Source organism: Hetaerina americana, unplaced genomic scaffold (genome assembly GCF_022747635.1).
Source record: "Hetaerina americana unplaced genomic scaffold, ioHetAmer1.1.p SCAF_10, whole genome shotgun sequence".
Lineage (NCBI taxonomy): Eukaryota > Metazoa > Arthropoda > Insecta > Odonata > Calopterygidae > Hetaerina > Hetaerina americana.
Genome location: NW_027286070.1, coordinates 54656021 through 54676394, shown reverse-complemented (window position 1 = coordinate 54676394; position 20374 = coordinate 54656021). Strand labels below are relative to the sequence as shown.

The 20374-nt window shown below is 39.1% G+C and overlaps 1 protein-coding gene across 4 annotated transcripts in view; it reads left to right on the top strand.

The window, feature by feature from the left end:
• LOC139700136 (protein turtle-like) overlaps positions 1–20374 on the top strand; it is a 744763-nt gene that overhangs the window by 624086 nt on the left and 100303 nt on the right. The gene's annotated exons all lie outside the window — the stretch shown is intronic.

Below are 20374 nucleotides of genomic sequence, written 5' to 3'. Positions count from 1 at the left end.
AAGCGGCATTATCTTGCTTGATATTTCTCACGAATCGACGATGGATATCATTTTTAGACCTCAGTTGTTGCTCTGTGGTATTCAAGATAGCGAAGAGCAAAGTTGGCTGGGTTAGTGATTAGCACACTAGCAGGTAGCCCAAAAATGCTCGGATTCTAATCTCACGTAGAGCGTTGACATCTCGTTGCTTGATTGAACAATTTTCTGTAATTTATATTTTGCGTTGGAATTTCGTAAGATTCATAAGGCGGTAGGATTCGTGTTAAACGCAAACATATTCAACTAGTCTAAATTAAGGGTAAATATGATAGATAATTGTTATGAATAGCAGCTGGCCTTTAATTTTGCGCCAATTATTTATATTATTTTTCTCTCAAATTGTTGCTGTGGAATAATATTATGAATATATTTTTACATTTACATATAATAAATATACCTGTGTATATATATATATGTTTTATATTATATATATATATATATATATATATATATATATATATATATATATATATATATATATATATATATATACCTGTGTGTATATATATATATATATTATTTTAATTTATGTAAAGGTATTTGAACTAAAATATGGGCGAAATGTGTTCATGTTTTCAATGCAGGGGCAGAAATATTTTTATTTTGTTGTTCTCTTCTGGAATTATATTCTGGCTGCCTTGTTACACTGTCCGCTGTTAAGCGTTGATAAAAAGAGCATTGATATCCGTTCCCGCTTTCAATCTTTTCCATGAACCACGAAGAACGAAGTAAGAGGTATAGCGGATACACTCTTGCCCAAGTGCCATGCTAACTTTACATTTATTAATGTTGATGACTCTAATTTACTAAAGGGATGATTTCTTCCGTAAATGTAAACGGTTTAAACCCCCAAAATGATTCTCAGGATCCACCTGTCAAGCCAGATTCTATATGAGGAATCTATCGGTCCAAATAGAACTTGGAATCAAATCGGTATTCAATTTGCTTGCGTGATGTGAATGACCTTAGCCGCCGAAACACCTCAAGTGAATTATAACTTCAAAGCTCCCCACGTCTTTGCACTCCAGTCTTTGATGTGCAGTCCCTTCAGCCACCCCAATTCGACGGAGAGATTAACCTCATATGTTCTGACGGAGAAAATAGAAGAAATGGTTGGGAAATCAATGTTTCACTCCCATAATGTAAGGTGGAAACAATCTCACGTTCCCACGCGCGTGTTTATGCATGAACTTGCGAGCTCTCACGGCGGATGCGTGTGTTGAAAGCCCGGCGTTGAATGCACTTACCGCCGCCACGACAATCCCCCACCATGCCACCATTCCATTGAATTCCCACCTCAACATCTCACCTAGCCAACCATACCAACCCGCACTCTTTCATCTATTTGATCAAAGCTTCGCCTAACTTACCATTCCCACTCGTTCACTGTTTCAACCGTCTACAACAGACTACTCGTCCACCAATAACGCGTCCCTAGACACTATTTCTACCACGCCTACTCACTACCAAACCTACCCATCCGACCTCTCTACCTCCCCAGGCACCAATTCTTTCACACCATCCTCCCCCCACCCAGCTACTTCACCTCCATCCCCACCTCCTCTTGCTACACTCACACCCACTCAACTTACCTCCCCTTGCGATCCGCCACCTCTGCCCCCACTCTACTCACTACTTCCTCCTCTCCTCCCCCTACCTACCCCCCCCCCCCGGAGTTCCCCCTCCGGCCCTTAGGCTCGTCCCACGTGTCTCTCCACAACCCCGCTCCCTCCCTCTCTCCCACATCCGACCACCCACTCCCTTCGCCCTCCCCGGCCTCCCTCCATCTCTTCTGCCTCCGCGATCAATAGAAGAGCAGCGGAGGCCGGGTGAGCTCCCTCCGCCGCCTCCTCCCTCCGGCTTGCTACAACCCTGCCGGCGCGCTCGCCGCCTCTGAGAAACCACGTCGGGGGGTAGTGGTGAGGAGGAGGAGGTGGGTGATGAGGAGGAAGATAAAGGCGTCGGCAGGAGAGAGGACGGGCGGGTAGGTGGGTTGGTGGGCAGGAGGAGTTTCTCCGTACATACACGCGCTATAATCGCGGACGCCAGTGTCTCTTCCTCTGACCCCTCCCTCTCTCTTTCTCTCTCTCTCTCTCTCCCTTGCCCTCTTTCCTACACGTGCACCGGAGGCCATACCGCCACAAGGAGACGTCCATGGAGACGGAGGAGAGGGTATTTAGGAGACGGTCAGTTCTTGCATAGAGAGGTTCGGGGGGGAGCACACCACAATTGCCTGTGCAATTACCTCCCGTCCTCCTCTTTTATACTTTCCCCTCCGTCTCTTCTCTCCTATTTATTGATTTGAAATGCGTATGCATATGTAACTATGGGTGTGTTTCTTTTGAAATACGTGTATGCCCACAAAAATTTGATCAACCATGTGTTTTTACGCGTATATATGTGTATTGTTGTGAACTTATAAATAAATATAGTGCAGGCGAAAGAAGATTATAGGGGTCTTGGCTTGATCATTGATGTTCACTTAAAGTCAGCACAAACAGAACAAAATAAAACAAAATGAAGTATCTGTTGACTACACTACCCATTAGAAAGAAGCGTAAAAAATATGGTTATGTAGCCAATGAAAATTCAAAAAACTCCAAAGAAACTGCATGAGATGCCGCAACAGTAACTTTTAACGGAGTCATCCGCTAATATGCATTTCAATGCAACAATTTCAGGGTGTAAAAATCATTTGCCTTTACCGGTCATGGTGAATGATTTTTACACTCTTAATTTTTTGCATTCAAAAAGCTATTTTGAAGATTATCTTCTATTTTGTTTCTGTTTTAGGACACCATCCAATAAAATATTTTATGTCCGTATTTGTATATGTTTGTATAAATATATGTTCATACACACACACACGCACACACACACACACACACATATATATATATATATATATATATATATATATATATATATATATATATATATATATATATATATATATATACACATACATACATATATATATATATATATACACATACATACATATATATATATATATATATATACACATATATGCACACACATGCGCATACTCTTGTGTCTCTCCCTTATTGTCTCTCTTGCCACCTCTCGCCCGCTTCATCCCCTTCCACTTCCACCTCCTTTTTGCCTCTTCCTCCCAGAAAAGGACTGACGGACAAAAGGATTTTTATGCGGGCAAAGTTGAGACCTTAGGTCCCTCCTAGTATTTTACTCAAGGGGGTAGAGGATGAAGGGGGGTGGGTCTGAGTGGCGAGTGGGTGCAGGTCATCCAAAGAGCGCGAGGGAGGAATGCGCTCTCTTTTGGGGGACGGCTGACAGAAGGTGGTAGAGAGAAGGTGAAAGAAGGTTGGAGGAGTTTTAAAAGAGGATGGGTTGGGAGAAGAGATATCATGATACACTTCCACTCCACTTTTAAGAGGGAATTTCGTAAGTACCGGCCACGGCATAGGCAAGTTTTATGTTTGGAGGAAAACCAAGTTAACTCGAAATCGGGTGATGCAAATACCTCCCTTTTCTTCTTCCTCTCTTTCTCCAGCTCTCTCATTTCCACTCTACTTTTTCTCTCTCTCGCTTATTCTCCCTTCTCTCTTTCTGCCTCTCCCAATGCCTCCCTCCAACTTCCACTGCCTCGTCCCACCTCTTCATCTGTGAGGAGTTCACATTCTTTACCTATTTCTGTGAAGGCAATGAAAGTATTTTAATACCGGGCCCCCTTAATTTCCATTTCCTTCTTTTGCTCAAGCGAGCACTTATTCACGAAGTATTTTGATAGCCATGGAAAACAGAATGTAAGATATTCCAAAAATGCTAATGACTTCAGTGAAGAGTTACCTTGAGCTTTTGTCCTGAAATCAATTTTTTATTATTTCGTAACTTGGTGTGACACTGCGGTAATTACAACGATGGTTAATTAAATATGCTGATATTTTAAGTAAAGCGGCTTGTACAACCTCTGTAGAACCAATGCCGTACGGAATACATTCCGTAAATGTGAGTTCATTTCGGCAATAATTTTAAACTTTCGCAGTGACTTACGTATTTCAAAATGTTCAAGCTCCCGTCCTACATGCGTGTAGCAGCTCATATTTGTGAGTTTTATGTGCATAGATGTTTAACAAATTAATAGTAATATCCATGTAAAAACTTCAAGTTTTTAATCCTTGACTTATTCTCTGAAAGTAATATTAGAAATCATTATTCATCTCTTTTACTTTTGCAGTTTCTTTATCTTTTGAAACATGATACTTGAAATGTCAATTTAATGGCCTTCAGATATTCTAAACAGCTCAAAAATGCTTTTAAATCTGTGCTTCTCGGTTTTTTCCTCGATTCTTAATGCTTGGCGTTTGTCTCTTATGGATGGAGTCTCTCTAATGGAAATAAAATTATCTTCAAGTAATTAATTGTTTTCACATCAATTCCATTCTACTTTAGGGATTTGTTCCAGGTTCATAACTCCACGTGTATATTATATACATTGTCCTGAATTTTGTGGCATACGTTTCATGGGCATCTGCGTTTGCAATTTGCATGGATCAGTTAAGTTAAAAGGTGGCTCTTTTAACAGAACTTTAATAAATAGGAAAAAGTGTGGGATATTCTTACGTTATTTCGTGGAAATTGAAATTTCTACTTTTAAAAAGTGAATACGAGGCCCTTCAAATCGATTTTTTTCTTCGTGGGAGCAATATATGATATTTTTCGTCGTCAAAGATGACATTTTTCGACAACTGCCCCAGGAAACATTTTTAAGGCAAGAAAACCCCTTCTTTTCAATGTTAATTAAATGCTCCCTAACTGATGTTTTAATGTTATTCAACCTTTTTGTAATGATTCAATGCTTTCAATTTTTCATCTAATCGAAAAAGTTTATATCGCTTGGGTTTATCCCATACGATGGGTTGGAACTAGATAAAAGTTTGAAACTGACCGACGAGCCATGCGAGGCTTTATCCCTGAATAATTTGTAATTTGGAAAATGACGGGCTCAAACGTATCTATATTTTGGCCTATCTCTTCTGTGCGCCGGCGAAAGATTAATATCTGTGAAATTTTCCCAAATTAAGTGTAGTCTTCTCCATTCAGCCAATCAAACTTAATCCCAGGATATTTTCCTCCGACCTGCTAATACCAACAAAAATCGAGATAGTTACCTACTCCGTGCAATGGATTTGCGTGAAGTTACTTTGGGAAAAGAAATTTTTTTTTCCATTTGTTCAGTTGAGATAGTTTCATTCATCTATGAACTTTCGGCCGAGTTTAATGGCCACAGGCTCAGCTCTATGAAAATTCATGTTCACCGAACAAGTAACTTCGTGTATTTTTACATTAATATATCCCAGTATAATCGTTTTTTATGTAGATACGACATCATCATCACCTGATGATTTCATCTATGCGTCGAAACCGGTTGTATCAAAAATAATTTATCATTAAAATATGAACAGTTTGATTATTCAGTAGTTTGTCCTCCGCTACAAATCATCCAACATTCTTCCACCCTCGCTTGTGCCCTTGGATCTGGATCTCGAACGTAAATTTTGCGCACAGGTTTTTCCACAATGGACGAGGTTCAGCGAAAAAAATGGGAAATCTTTGAATTCACGGAGCTCAGGTCACTTTGTATGTGGTAATTAATGTACCATTGTTAAATAATAAGAGTTAAAGAGGAATCGCGGCTCAAGCATATTGTGTGTTAGTCCATATCTACACTGAATCCCAGGAAAATATTTTACAGCGCCTTATCCCCTGGAAAAAAACACATCGACCTACCCATTGCTAATTCACATACATTATGATGATGAAAAGAGAATCACCACCGAGATGTGCACTATGCTCCAGAGAGTACTCTGTTGATGGTGAGTTGGCTGGGATGCCTGGAGGACGTTCCCCGCTTCAGAATTGAGTATTGTTCTCTCGAGTAATGGAATTGAGCATACGATTCCGCTTCCAAAGCTTACTTAGGAATCCATTAACTATGGAGTATTGATAAAGTATCAGAAACTTTATGAAGATTTTAAAATATTTTGAAATTGTCTGAGTCCGAATGTGGAAAGTATTTTATAGATGCCTTACATTTCAGGAAAAGTGCACTTTAATAGTAAAGTGTATTAACACATACCCTACTATTAAAGATATTTATAAATTATAAATTGGGGAGGCATGTGCCATGGAGAACAGATAGATTAAGGCAAGTATACTAGTTGCTCAAGTTTACCTGTGGCATTGAATTATCTAAACGTCAATCAGTGCATTACTTCACATAGAAAAAATTAAGGGAAGAGGTTGCCAGAATGAGACATGATAAAACTTGTTTTCTCTCTCATACTACGCAATCAAAACAATACTAATTGTTTGCATAAATATCCCAGCAGTTTTATTTCAACACATTCGTCTTCCCAAGCAAAAAAACCCTCGAATTTATTTCTCAGGTCATTGCGTTCAGTCTTGAATGTATGAAAAATTAACGAAACTATTTGAAAATGCCCCAAAATCACATGAATAAAGGTGGCTGTCTAAACACCCTCTGCCACGCTTGCATACCGTGGCTTGCTTGTTATTACATGAACACCCAGAAACGTGTGACTGTAAATCTGATCGCTTCAATGTTAGACTCCCAGGGATAACAGGTAGCAAGAACTACTTATATTGATAAAGTATTCCGAGCTTGTACGTAATGGCCGACGTGGGGAATTCTTAATGCGGAATCGTCAGGCGATTGCATGCAGCGCCTCGGAGAGAGCGCAACTGAGGATGGACGGGGCATGTTGACTGGTACGTGAGTGTTCTTGGCGGAGTGGTTATTTTCGGTGGAGGGAACAGAGGTGGGAGGGGTGAGTTGTGGTGGAGAAATAGGTTGAGGAGGGATTCGATGGAGTGGCGAGATTGATAACCACCCTTAAACGGTTGAAGCAGAGCCCGGGGTACGCCGGTCTTGCATTCAACCAGTCTATAATGTCTTCGTAAATAAAATCATACATACCTCGGGGAATTGTTCCACTTAGGCGCACACGATTTCTTCGCCAATCGAACATCCAGGTGAGTTCACTCTCTCTCGTAGATAATTGGTACCAATTACTCCGTTACCATTTCATGCCATGCAATTTTAGACATGGCCATTCTTTCATGCGGTCATCCTCTCTCCTTGTTTCCTCGTGTGTTTGCATTCAAAAAAATTTCACGTTGAAGTAGCATTTTAGGGCTAGCGTGAAGCAATAATGACGTAATTTCAAGATTTATGTCTTCGGGTACCACCGAGAGCGTTTTTAATTAATCTTATGTTTTCTTGATTACGTTTCGTCCTCAACTCCTTGCCAATCTTTCAGCTATCTGAAGAGGGGTTATATTTGATGTAATATGGTGAAAGATTGTCATATTCATGGGGTGTTTGAGGGGAATATGGAGGGATTTCCCTGCTTAAAAATTGACTTTCGGTCATTAGTTCGTTGAAAGTAAAGCAGTCTGCTTACACTTCCTTGAAAAATATCATGTTGTTAATCTTCTTCATTACATTTCATGGTTTCAAGCGAAAATTATGGTATTCACGTCTGATTGGGCTAATTTGTTTCATTAGTTATTAAATTGTTAGTAAAAATAATGAAATTAGTTATGTGTACGAACGTAGGTTTAATCCATAATGACGAATTAATCGTGATGGCTCTTTTCATTCTCATGTAAATGAGGAGAAAAAACGGTATATATTCAGGATCTTCATCAGACTCCCATGTAATTAATTTTTCAGTATCAGCATCCCCTCCGTAATTACCCTCTATTATCAGAATAATGGGCCGAAGTTTTAATATTACAACAGAAATGACTGCTTCCAAGAAACTACGGTAGATAACGCGACAGTAACTTTTAACATAGTCATTCGCAAAATTGCATTACAAAATCTGTGAGTGTGTTGAAGACGCCTCGATAGCTTAACTGGCTAAAGCACTCGACCGGAAATCAAAGGATCCGGGTTAGAATCCCAATGAAGTCGTATGGTGTTTACATTCTAAAACTTTTTCATGGAAATGACTGCATTTTCCATTATATTATAAATGAAAATTCCAAAACATTTGATGAGGAATTTCAGAATGTAAGCGTACACATGAAGGCAACCTTCGTCGAACGTAATATAGATTTTGTTCTAGTCTTTTTTTATGGATAATGAGCGAAAATTGCACCATATCTTAATGTACCTCGATACAATTCATTGCGTTTATACCCTAAGGTTTTCATAACTTAATTTTTGAAGCTGTTTTTGCCCATTTATTGAAGCCAGTACACTCTTGGCGCATTGGCATTTGCAAACTCATCATCCACGGGGTGTCTCATAGCGGTCCTGCCCTCGCAAATGGCGCCAATAATCCCGGGATATTAAACCATTCATGTGCATTGTTGCGTGCTGCGCCATGACGGCGATGGCGTGAACAGAGAAAGGTGGGAAGTGGGTGAGGGCTGAGGGGGTGAAGGGGAGGGTGATTGGGGGGCGGGAAGGAGGAAAGGAGGCAGGTGAAGAGCTTCTCGATGGGTCCTAGCGCCCTGGATGACGTCAGCGCCTGATTCTCTCCCCGTGTTCCCTCTCCTTGAAACTTTCCCATAACGCATTCTTGGCCGCACGGCGTAAGTCGCAAAAAGGCTCGGGGAAACAAGTTGGTGTTGCCAGAAAAATTAAGCGGTTGAGTGCATTGGATTTAAATGGAATGTTGTAACACCCTCGGATGAAAAGCTAAATCTTTGATGTTAATAAGCTATGTCAAATGTAGTATCCGTGTACTTTGAGTGTAAGTGAGGTAAGGAGTTCATTTTGGACAAGCCGTCTGGGGTTTTTTTTGTTCCTATTTTTCCAATCGGGTATTATTACCCGATTATTAATTACCCGGAAAATGAATTTAATATTTATTCAGTCAATTTAATTTTGTTCATCCTTTATTTCATACTCCCTCTTGATGTCAACATGCTTTAAAAATGCCGCCATTAAAATTCATAAATTTATCAATCTGTACATTATTGCTTCAAATGCAATGAGTCTGTTTTTTAATTTTTTTACAATCATTTCATGAATGTGATTTAACTGTTTAACTCCGAGGTGCCTGTATCTTAAATACGAGGGTCATCCGGAAAGTAGTACCCGTTCGTGAAATAAAGACACAAAAGTAAATATTAACAAACATAAAAAATTTTATTTCAAAGAGGATACTTTAAACTACTTCTCAACATAATCTCCAAGCAAATTAAGGCATTTGTCATAACGTGTGACAAGTTTCTGTATTCCTGCTGCATAGTCCTTCGCCGCCAGCTCATTGAGATACAGGGTCACTCCTTCTTTAAGTTCTTCATCGCTGTCAAATCTTTTTCCTGCCAAAAAGTCTTTAAGCTTTGTAAAGAGATGAAAATCTGAAGGGGCCAAGTCCTGGCTATACGGTGGATGGCCGATCGTTCCTCACGAATTCGTCAACTGAGCTCACCAGTTGGTCTGTAATGACAGACGGTCTCCCCGAACGCTCATCGTCGTGTGTGTTCCCCCTCCCCATGTTGAAGTTGCGACACCACCGCCGAACAGACGACTCGTCCATTACATTGTCTCCATACACCTCCTTTAATTGGCGATGAATATCACATGGGCGAACGTTTCTTGCATTGAGGAATTTAATCACTGCCCTCACTTCACAACTGGCGGCGTTCTCAATTTTTTTAAACATTGTAAACAATCACAGAAACAACACAGGCAATGCTAGCGTCACGCAACTTGGCTCAGAGAAGGCAGACAAGCCACTGAAGCTATCTGACCTCGTCCAGCGGCTACTCGCGTCGTCAGCACTTCATGCGGCACGAACGGGTACTACTTTCCGGATGACCCTCGTACTATATAACTTCAGTCCAATATGTAATTACAATATTTCAAATTATACAATCGTGTACCAACATTTCTTGCCAGAAATACCTCAGTTCATTCCTACGTGAACATAAGCAGTGCGTAGTCCCACGTAGTTGTGCATATGTTTGTCTGCATCGATTTTCACCCTTTAATCTTCTGCTAGTCTCTACTTTTTTTTTAAAGAAGATAATTACAGTTTTCAAAATCCAGTCATTTCTATTAATGAAATGAATTTACAATGCACCCTCTCCTCAACAAATTATCGTTGCCTTCTTTATGGGCGTGACATAAATTTCGGATTTTCTCATCATGTTTCTGACTCGCTAAAACGAAATTGCCGGTTTCATTAAAAGGAGGAGAGCGCCTCAAATTTACATCTAGCTCCCTTCAATTTTTTCGCCTATTTGCAATTGATCTATTATTATATTTTCTGCATGCTTTTTAGTAAGTATCTTTTTTAACCAAAGATTTTAAACATAGAGTATTTTATCGTGATTGTCCCTTTAGAATTTTCAGTATATAAGTGTACGGTAGTGAAAAAATAAATCTCATGAAATTCATAATGCGTTCACTATGACTTAGATAACATTAACCATATGATTATGCAACAGAAACGATAGTGAATCCTCATTACTTTCAGTAGTCCATACGATGATTTTTCATCACCTTTAGACATAGTATTGAGCATTCATCAATATCCATTAATTCCTGGGTGCTTATAATTATTGAATTCGAGGTGTGTGCATCCTAAATTTGGCAATTGAAAGATATGTACATAGTATCTCTAGTATTCAATGTCGTCAGACTAGGTATTGCTTCATGAAATACGGATTGTGCTTAATATTAGAAATTGTGTGATTACGAGAACAAAGAAAGAAAAATTTAGATTCATTTCTTAATAATTCTCTTTGTGTTATTGTTACAACGTCAGCCTGCAGATGCAAAATTCTTGTTACAAACTCCTTCATTCCCGTAGAAAATGCATAAACTATATTTTAAATGTAGAAAAAATTGAAAACCTAATATCTTTTATCCTGTTCCAAGATTAATAACTTAAAATTGGCGTCCTCATACTGCCATACGTTACAGCTATTTAAGTACTGAAAAGTTCCTTTGTGAATATCAAATAAAAACATGTCTTCGTTCAAAAAGACCTTAGCAATGCTTGTAGTGTCGGAATTATAAAAGAATGAAGCAATATATTTTTCATGTGTTACCTGGCAGGCATTACCTAATTCTGTATTTTAATTTTCTTTTGGCTTTGATGTTAAATAATAAGCCTCCCTGTGTATTCTCTTCCTTGATTTTGGAATATCCCGATGGCGTCTCCGCGTTTCTCTTTCTCTCGGTTAAAATGTTTAGTAGCGGACTTTATGGAATACTGCACTCGAAACCCGACTTTTGAGAAATGCTTTAGAGTGTCTGTCAAATACTCTACGAGTGGTCGACTTGTCCGTATTCTGCTGTTCCTCCCACAGTGTTCTGACACTTCCATGTCTGCTTCGAGCTCAACCGAATTGGATGTCGTAAGGCCCGTGCAATATCCCATAAAGGAAACTTCACCCATTGGAAGACAAGCAAGTTTCTTGAAACCTGCCTGATCCTTTTTCCCTACGTAAGTGAATAATGCCGTTCCGTGAACATAACTGGGCCACCTCCATGCCCGAAAGCTCGAAAATGTGTATAACAGAAGGTGAAAAATTGCAAGGAAAATCCCCTGCACTTTCTGAGTAGGGAGTGATTTTCCGCACCTCCGGAGGCGTCGGAAAAGGGCCAAAGTGTTGCAGAGTTAGCGGTTAAAATTCAACATTTTCAAAATGACAGGTTTTGTCATCATATGTTGGAAGTGTCTGGTTTCTATATGAGGCCAAACAATCCTTACCGATCAAAACTTTGTATTCACCACCCATTTTCCATTTTGAAACGTCATCCTGAACACTAGAAAAGAAAAACTAATTGATATTTCCCTGAAAATTGATGGCTCAAAATTATGATTACCTATTATCCATTTATATCCTGTATATATATATATATATATATATATATATATATATATATATATATATATATATATATATATACACGAGGGTCATCCGGAAAGTAGTACCCGTTCGTGAAATAAAGACACAAAAGTAAATATTAACAAACATAAAAAATTTTATTTGAAAGAGGATACTTTAAACTACTTCTCAACATAATCTCCAAGCAAATTAAGGCATTTGTCATAACGTGTGACAAGTTTCTGTATTCCTGCTGCATAGTCCTTCGCCGCCAGCTCATTGAGATACGCGAGGGACCCATCTTGCACAAATTTTTGCATAATGCAGATGGTGTTTAACAATTTCATGAACAATTGTTCGAGAAACATTGGGAAAATGCTCACAGATGTCATCAATTGTGACGCGCCGATCGTTCCTCACGAATTCGTCAACTGAGCTCACCAGTTGGTCTGTAATGACAGACGGTCTCCCCGAACGCTCATCGTCGTGTGTGTTCCCCCTCCCCATGTTGAAGTTGCGACACCACCGCCGAACAGACGACTCGTCCATTACATTGTCTCCATACACCTCCTTTAATTGGCGATGAATATCACATGGGCGAACGTTTCTTGCATTGAGGAATTTAATCACTGCCCTCACTTCACAACTGGCGGCGTTCTCAATTTTTTTAAACATTGTAAACAATCACAGAAACAACACAGGCAATGCTAGCGTCACGCAACTTGGCTCAGAGAAGGCAGACAAGCCACTGAAGCTATCTGACCTCGTCCAGCGGCTACTCGCGTCGTCAGCACTTCATGCGGCACGAACGGGTACTACTTTCCGGATGACCCTCGTGTATATATATATATATATATATATATATATATATATATATATATATATATATATATATATATATATATATATATATATATATATATATATATATATATATATATATATATATATATATATATATATATATACTCATATATACAGAAACAGATATAAGGAAAAGGGATAGGAACACACATAAAGGACGAACACAATAGAGGTGGGGAAGGCGGAATCGAACGGATCACAAGAGTAAAAATATTTCCTCAACCGGGACTCGAACACCGGATCTTTCCACTTGCCGGGCGGATGCTCTTAACCACTTGAGCTATCGAGGATAGTCAATTTACCCTGAGATCCGTGGGTCTAATATGTCGCCAAGCGCCCCGATTCTTTCAGCCAAGAGATGGCGTCAGGGGGCTGTTTCACCCACCAAAGGAGAAATAGACAATACACAAGGAAAGGAAAGGACAGTGGGTTAGAATTCATACAACATCATACAGGAAAGGAACAGAGCGTTTATTCGCCGTTTGGCGGGATTTCGTGTTTGAATGTGTATTTGGCCAATGTGTCTCATCTCTTTCTTCTGGCTATGCGTGCCACGAAACGCACTGTTCCTTTCCTGTATGATGTTGTATGAATTCTAACCCACTGTCCTTTCCTTTCCTTGTGTATTGTCTATTTCTCCTTTGGTGGGTGAAACAGCCCCCTGACGCCATCTCTTGGCTGAAAGAATCGGGGCGCTTGGCGACATATTAGACCCACGGATCTCAGGGTAAATTGACTATCCTCGATAGCTCAAGTGGTTAAGAGCATCCGCCCGGCAAGTGGAAAGATCCGGTGTTCGAGTCCCGGTTGAGGAAATATTTTTACTCTTGTGATCCGTTCGATTCCGCCTTCCCCACCTCTATTGTGTTCGTCCTTTATGTGTGTTCCTATCCCTTTTCCTTATATCTGTTTCTGTATATATGAGTATTTATTCGCCGTTTGGCGGGATTTCGTGTTTGAATGTGTATATATATATATATATATATATATATATATCGATTATACGGAAACACTCACACGAGCAGCACAATAATGGGATGGCAAAATAGAACACAAATAGAATAGCAACATTTAAAAGGACAATCACACGGTAAATTGTTCGAGCTTTCGGCTTTCTCAGAGGCCTTCTTCAAGTAAGACTGCTTATCACGAAACCCCGCCAAACGGCGAACAAATACTCATTTAGATAGAAACAGATATAAGGAAAAGGGATAGGAACACACACAAAGGACGAACACAGGAGAAGTGGGGAAGGCGGAATCAGGCAGATCACGAGTGAAAAAATATTTCGTTTATGTGTGTTCCTATCCCTTTTCCTTATATCTGTTTCTGTATAATGAGTGTATATATATATATATATATATATATATATATATATATCAGTATTTTAATCATAAGATTGCTTTACTGCAACCCTCCATTCTTTCCTAATCAGTGTTATCTTCCTCACCCCCTGATAAAGTCCCTTTTTTACGTCCTTCTTAATTTGCCCAATGTACTCTTGGCCTTCCTCGTGGGATCTTCCCTTCAATTTTTCCTTCTATTATGTTTCTAACTAATCCTTTGTCCCTCAAGGTATGTCCAATCCATCTGGTTCTTATTTGCCGTGGAGCTGTCCATATGGTTCTTACTCTTCTGCTCTTCGATATACTTCTTGGTCCCTCACTTTGTCTGTCCATTTAATCTTCAGCATTCTCCTCCAGCACCATATTTCAAATGCTGCTATTCTTCGTTGGTTCACTTTTCCAATATTCCTATCTCCAATCCTTAGTGAGTGCCATGCTCCACACGAACGTTTTGACGAACTGCTTCCCTGTTTGCAATCTAATGTTATTTGAAAATAGTAGTTGCCTCTTCTCAATGAACGCCTTCTTTGCATGGCCTATTCTTTGCTCGGTGTCGGTCGAGCTTCTTCCATCCCAAGTGATACTGCTGCCCAAGAAGATGAAGGATTCCAGTTGCTCTAGTTTCACTCCTCGAACGTGATATCTGTATTCAGCTTCTCTCTTCTACACACAAAGATTTTCGTTTTCTTTTTGTTGATGCTCATATAGTATTCCCCCAGTACTTGGTCCATCGTATTCAGGTTTGCTTGCAGGTCTTCTCGCGTCTCTGCTACTATTGCGATGTCGTCTGCGAACTGCAGCATGTTAATTTCTTCGCCCTTCACCTTGACTTGTTTGATGCCCAATTCTTGTGCTTCCTTTTTTGAATCTTCTAGATATGCGTTGAATATTGCTGGCGAGAGGTTGCATCCTTGTCGAAGTTCTTAGTTTATTTCGGCTTCTATTTACCTTCCGTTTTTCATTTGCATGGTTGTTACCTGATTCTTGCACAGGTGATGTTCATTTGTCGTTGTAGTCCATTCCAAGCACTTCTAGTGTCTTGAACATTTTGTTCCACTCGACACAGTCGAAGGCCTTCTCCAATTATATATATATATATATATATATATATATATATATATATATATATATTTATTTATTTATTTATTTATTTTTATATATATGCATATACATCATTTATTATACCTATATATAAAATAATACCTTCTGAACTGGAGAGTTTCGGGAAATGTCATTCTTTTGGGAAGTGTAATTTTCTCAAATGTGCATTTGCTATTGAGGAGGAACCTTCATCTTAAATATGGCGGATACCCTAATGTAATATTAAATTTATTTTTAGATCTAAATATTTGAAAATTATGGTTTGTCACTGACTTTTTAACGAAGACATTTAAAGTTAAATAAAGGCCGAGTTTCACCACGATTTGCATTGCTGTAGTGGGAGAACTATTACATCCCTTCCATTAGTGTATATTTTTTCCAAGTTTAATTTAAGCTCGATAATGAAAACTAATATTAACGGCATTAGATATTTAATCATAAAATGCATTTCTATCACCTGGGGTATTTGACATCATTACTAAGGTAATTAATTTTAGAGGACACACGAAACGTGTGTCCTCTGCAGCGTAGCCAAAACATAAAGCTTTGGATTGGAAATGGGAATAAAAACACATCACTTATCTAAGATACGTTTATTTCAATTTCTAAATTTTTTCGGACGCTCGAGTCTGAAATTTATGAACTGGACGATTAAATAATATTAAAGGAAAGTACACATTTTTCAATACAACTGCTGGGTTGGACGATGAAGAAGGAATTTTTGGTAGTTTGATGATTGTTGCCCTAAATTTTACCTTTAGTTGAAAATATTACTTTGGCATGCTATTAAATTTGAAATTGAAGAGTAATACTATTCTAAAATGGCCAAAAATCATTTCGCCATCCCTCGTGGAGGCCCGATAACCAGACACTCGTATTACGATGCTCATCGAATGTTGATACATGTACATAATTAAGATTTAATCGACTCAGAGTGAATTGGTTCAATAGAAGATGATCAAGGTTGTATGAATAATGATAAAGCAAGACGAAAATTAAAAAAATTAATTTTGATAATTTCCAAAACGCGATAGAAAATTTCAGACTACCATAAAGCTGCATCGCGTTTTTCTTTGGTTACTCCACGGTAGCTTCAAGCGTTTCCTCACTTTTTAAATATCAATTTAAAGCATTAATCAAATAAATTAGTTAATAATAACCCTCTATAATATACTCATAAGATTAACATTCTTAGTTTGATTAAGTATTTAAGGGTGCAAGTTCCTCCTTGAATGTAATAAACAGCAATATTTGATACAATAAACTAGAGGTACGTATGAGGTATCTCATTGTCCGAGGTTTTCCTTTTTCCTAATCATTTCCCCAATTTACAGTTATTTTTCTTCATTACTTCTCCTTTATCCATGTGTGCCTTCGGCATTGCCTTGTCAAATATTTTTCCCCAAAACTGAAATGCCCATTTCATGCCATACGCTTCCCGTTTCATTTTCTTTTTGTTATGTTTATTCCAGGCATACTCTTTCCGTTATCGAGCGCTAAATTTCATCCGCTCTTTCCTCTATGAACCAGCACAGGAAAAGACATCTGGTAAACTCATCCGACTCTCGTATGTTGATGCAAAACGCACACCATCTGTCGCCACCGAGTGGATAACGAGGCTCTGATGCTCTTTTGCAGCTTTTTTCCCTCGCTCTACCCATTCAGGGCACTTTTGCGTCGTATTTAATTGGATATGCGTTCATTCGTTCATTTTCTTTTCATGTATTACACCTAAGACTATCCCATATTCCCCGTCTTTGACAGTTCCTTAACATGAAAACAGAATTTGTTATTCCTTACGCAGAGCGTGTTACTTAGAATATGAAAAAAACCTTAAATTATGAAATCATGTGTTCAAAAGAAATTCTTACAATTTCGAGAATGAGGTTAGGATTTTGACAGGGATGTTTGTCGAGAATGCCCTCATAAAGGGCTTGAGACTTAGCCGCTGATATATTATTTTTTTGCGGGAAATAATTTTTACTTTCGTTAAAATATTCACACTGTGAAGTAATGCCTTAATGCCAGAATACATCTTTTATAAAATGACTTTCCGGATGACACAACGTTTCACCCAGAAAGGAAATAGTTTGGTAGCTCTCATTCCGGAAATGTTTTGAATAGGATGATGAAAAATAATTAAATTATGAGCTACGCAGCCTCTTTACGCCTCACCATTGGCATATCATTTAAAAGTACTTAGCTGCAAACTTAATTACCCGTCATTAGTGACAACTTGCTGAAACCTCAAACATGCTCGGATCAAAATAGGGCACGACTGTTAGTAAAAAAAGAAAACCATCGACTCTAAAAAAAAAAGATAGCCTAATTAATTATTCCTCCCACTTCATGCTCCCCTCCTTTCCTTCCAACGGCGAAAATTTGCCGTTTTTATTTCTCAAATTTCCGCGGGGACGCAGAACTTTTGCGAAGCACCGAGAAAATGGCCGCGTGGAACATTTTTCACTATTTTTCTCATTCCAGGTCTGCCCGGCCGCGTCCTTTGCGCCTCACGCATCTCTCAGCCCTCTTGCATTTTGAACACCCGACTCATAATTAATTCCGCGCCTGTATCTATGAGTTCACGTTCATAAATCACAGTAAAATGGCTTTCTAGGTTGTACATGGACGGTCCATGACAAACAAATGAATAAAAGACGGTCGTGTCCTAAATTAGCTCCAATTTGAATGCAGCCTCCATTGCCCTTGCCTCCTAACTCCCTTCGTGGTGCCTTCTCACCCCTTCCCTCCCGCTCCTCCACCACAGCCGACGCCTCCTCCCCATCCCCTCCTTCCCGTCTTCTCTTCCCCTCATCATCCCATCTACCCTTTGTTAACCTCTCCGCTCCCGACAATCCTCCCCCTTTCCCATACTTCTCCCCTCCAACCCCCTTACTCTCTCCAGGCTCTCATCCCCCGCGAGCGGCGAGCCTTCGGGGCGTAAGGGCGCGAGTATGCGATCATCCCTGTCATCCCTCGGGCGGGGAAACGGGGGAGGAGAGACTTCATCCCTCGCTCGCGGTGACCCGCCCCTTTCCGCCCCCCCCCGCCAGATCCCTTTTCTTGAAGGCTCACCTCCTTTCTCGACTCCTCCCGCTTCCGCGGCTCCTGCGAATAAATTAACTCCCGCGCCTGTTTGACGCTCCGCAATTCCCCACTTTATTTTCTTCCAAGGCGATCGTTTCTTTAGGTCCTCGCGGACGTCTTAGTTCGCTAGCTGTGGCAAAGGAAGTGCCGCTGGTGACATTAATCGCACCGTATCCAAATCAGACTATCAAACTATCAGGCTCTGGTATCTAAGTTTTTTTTTAGATTCCGGGGATAATTAAATGATTAATTCAGTGGGATCTGATGTCACTTGGTGGTCGGTTTCCGGGGAGGAATTTTAATAACAGGAAAAAAAATAATTCAAATAGTGAAAAAAAATATTTTGTTTCAATTCTATTATGAGTGAATGATACTCGGCGATTCAACAAACAATTGATTACACTCGAATATTCGACCACGGTTTGAACGCACGATGTATTTACATCATTATGTCTTGTCTAACTCGAATCGTGTATACGCTAAAAACTTGGTCGTATACATAATAAAAGTGTGTAGAAAAGCACCTTGTGTAGTTTTAGAGCAAATCTGAGTTTAATCATGGAAGCGAAGGAGAAGTCGCTTATTAAAGTATATGAAATGAATTAAGTCATTAAATTCGTTCCAGTAAAATTTAATATCGTCACTTCCGAGAGCTCCTTAGCCGCCTTCCATTTATTACAAGTTCATAGCGACGGAGGGATTATAATTAAAATATTATCGAATTAACCTTGTGTTGCTTGTATCTCACCTTAATATTTAAATGTCGATATTAATTGCAATGCTCGAATTAATGTTAAAAATTCTCTGAGGAAAATTATGAATGCATTATTGTGCAATAATAACAGAAACTGAGAGAAACACTTAAATTTTCCCGCTTATTAGATTCTCAAATAAATACTATTTACGGTGTACTACACCATTTCCCAGCGAAGTTTTCGTTTTACATTTGCATCTGGCTGAAAAGGGGTTGGGGAGGACATAGGGACCAGTCAGGGTGAGTAGGATATGGGTTCACTTGAAAATGGTGTAGTACACAGAACCTAGTCGATATTTAGGAATCTAAAGAGTGGAAAATTGAAAGTTATTTTCTCTGTTTCTATCATAATGGAACAATTCGGCCCCATCACTCCTGAATCTCTCTCTATTGAAAATAATTATGCAAATATAACAGTCAAATCATTACGAATTTAATCGTTTTATACGTATATAGCTGTAGTTTCATTCAATGGCATTAGTGAATTTTAGTATTACCGGATTATTATTAGCTACATGCCGGAAATTTGTGTTGAAACTTTGTGCTAAGCAGTGAAATGTGATCACAAAGTGCACATCAATTAACGTAATATTCCTCTTCAACTAACATAAATTAAACTTAAATTAATCTAGAATATTTTTGATTTTATTTCAGTTAGGGTAAAATTTTTTTCCCGCTTTTTTGAAAATGTGCGATTCGAATTATCATTATGTAATTTGATCTCAGTATGTTGGACGTGAGTAAAATTGCGAAGTAGTTAAAAGTTGGGATAGTAAAAATGTTTTAATAATATTTCACTAAGCAACGCTAGAATAAATCCAACGCCGAAGCTCTAAAAATAAAATAATTTCCAAATCTATGGTATCTACAGAATTGAGACCAGATTCCTTCACTGCTAAAATTTCGGTAAATTATGTTTCCTTTGGACATTTTATTTTTTACACTGCGAAATATTTTTGTTATATTTGATGATACTGCAGTGTGCCCAAAACTATTGACCCAAGAAAATGTTACAGAAAGCATCACATTTTTAGTTTTTAAATTTCAAATCACAAGGGAAGACTGAACTCAACGTTCAAGAAATTTCGAGTCACGCAATCAAAAATTTCCTGAAAAAAATGTGCACATTCTGACGGAGTGCTCCGTGGCTCGTGTTTTCTTCCCTACGCTGTCTTCCGGGAGGGCGCCCCACCACATCTTTCCCCACTCACCCACTTCCTCGCGCTCCTTTTCTCCTTCCATTTGTGTCCCAGTCCTCTTGACAGCGAACAGAGGGAGCGAATAAACTTGAAAACGAGAGGTGTTCGAGTGGAGAAAC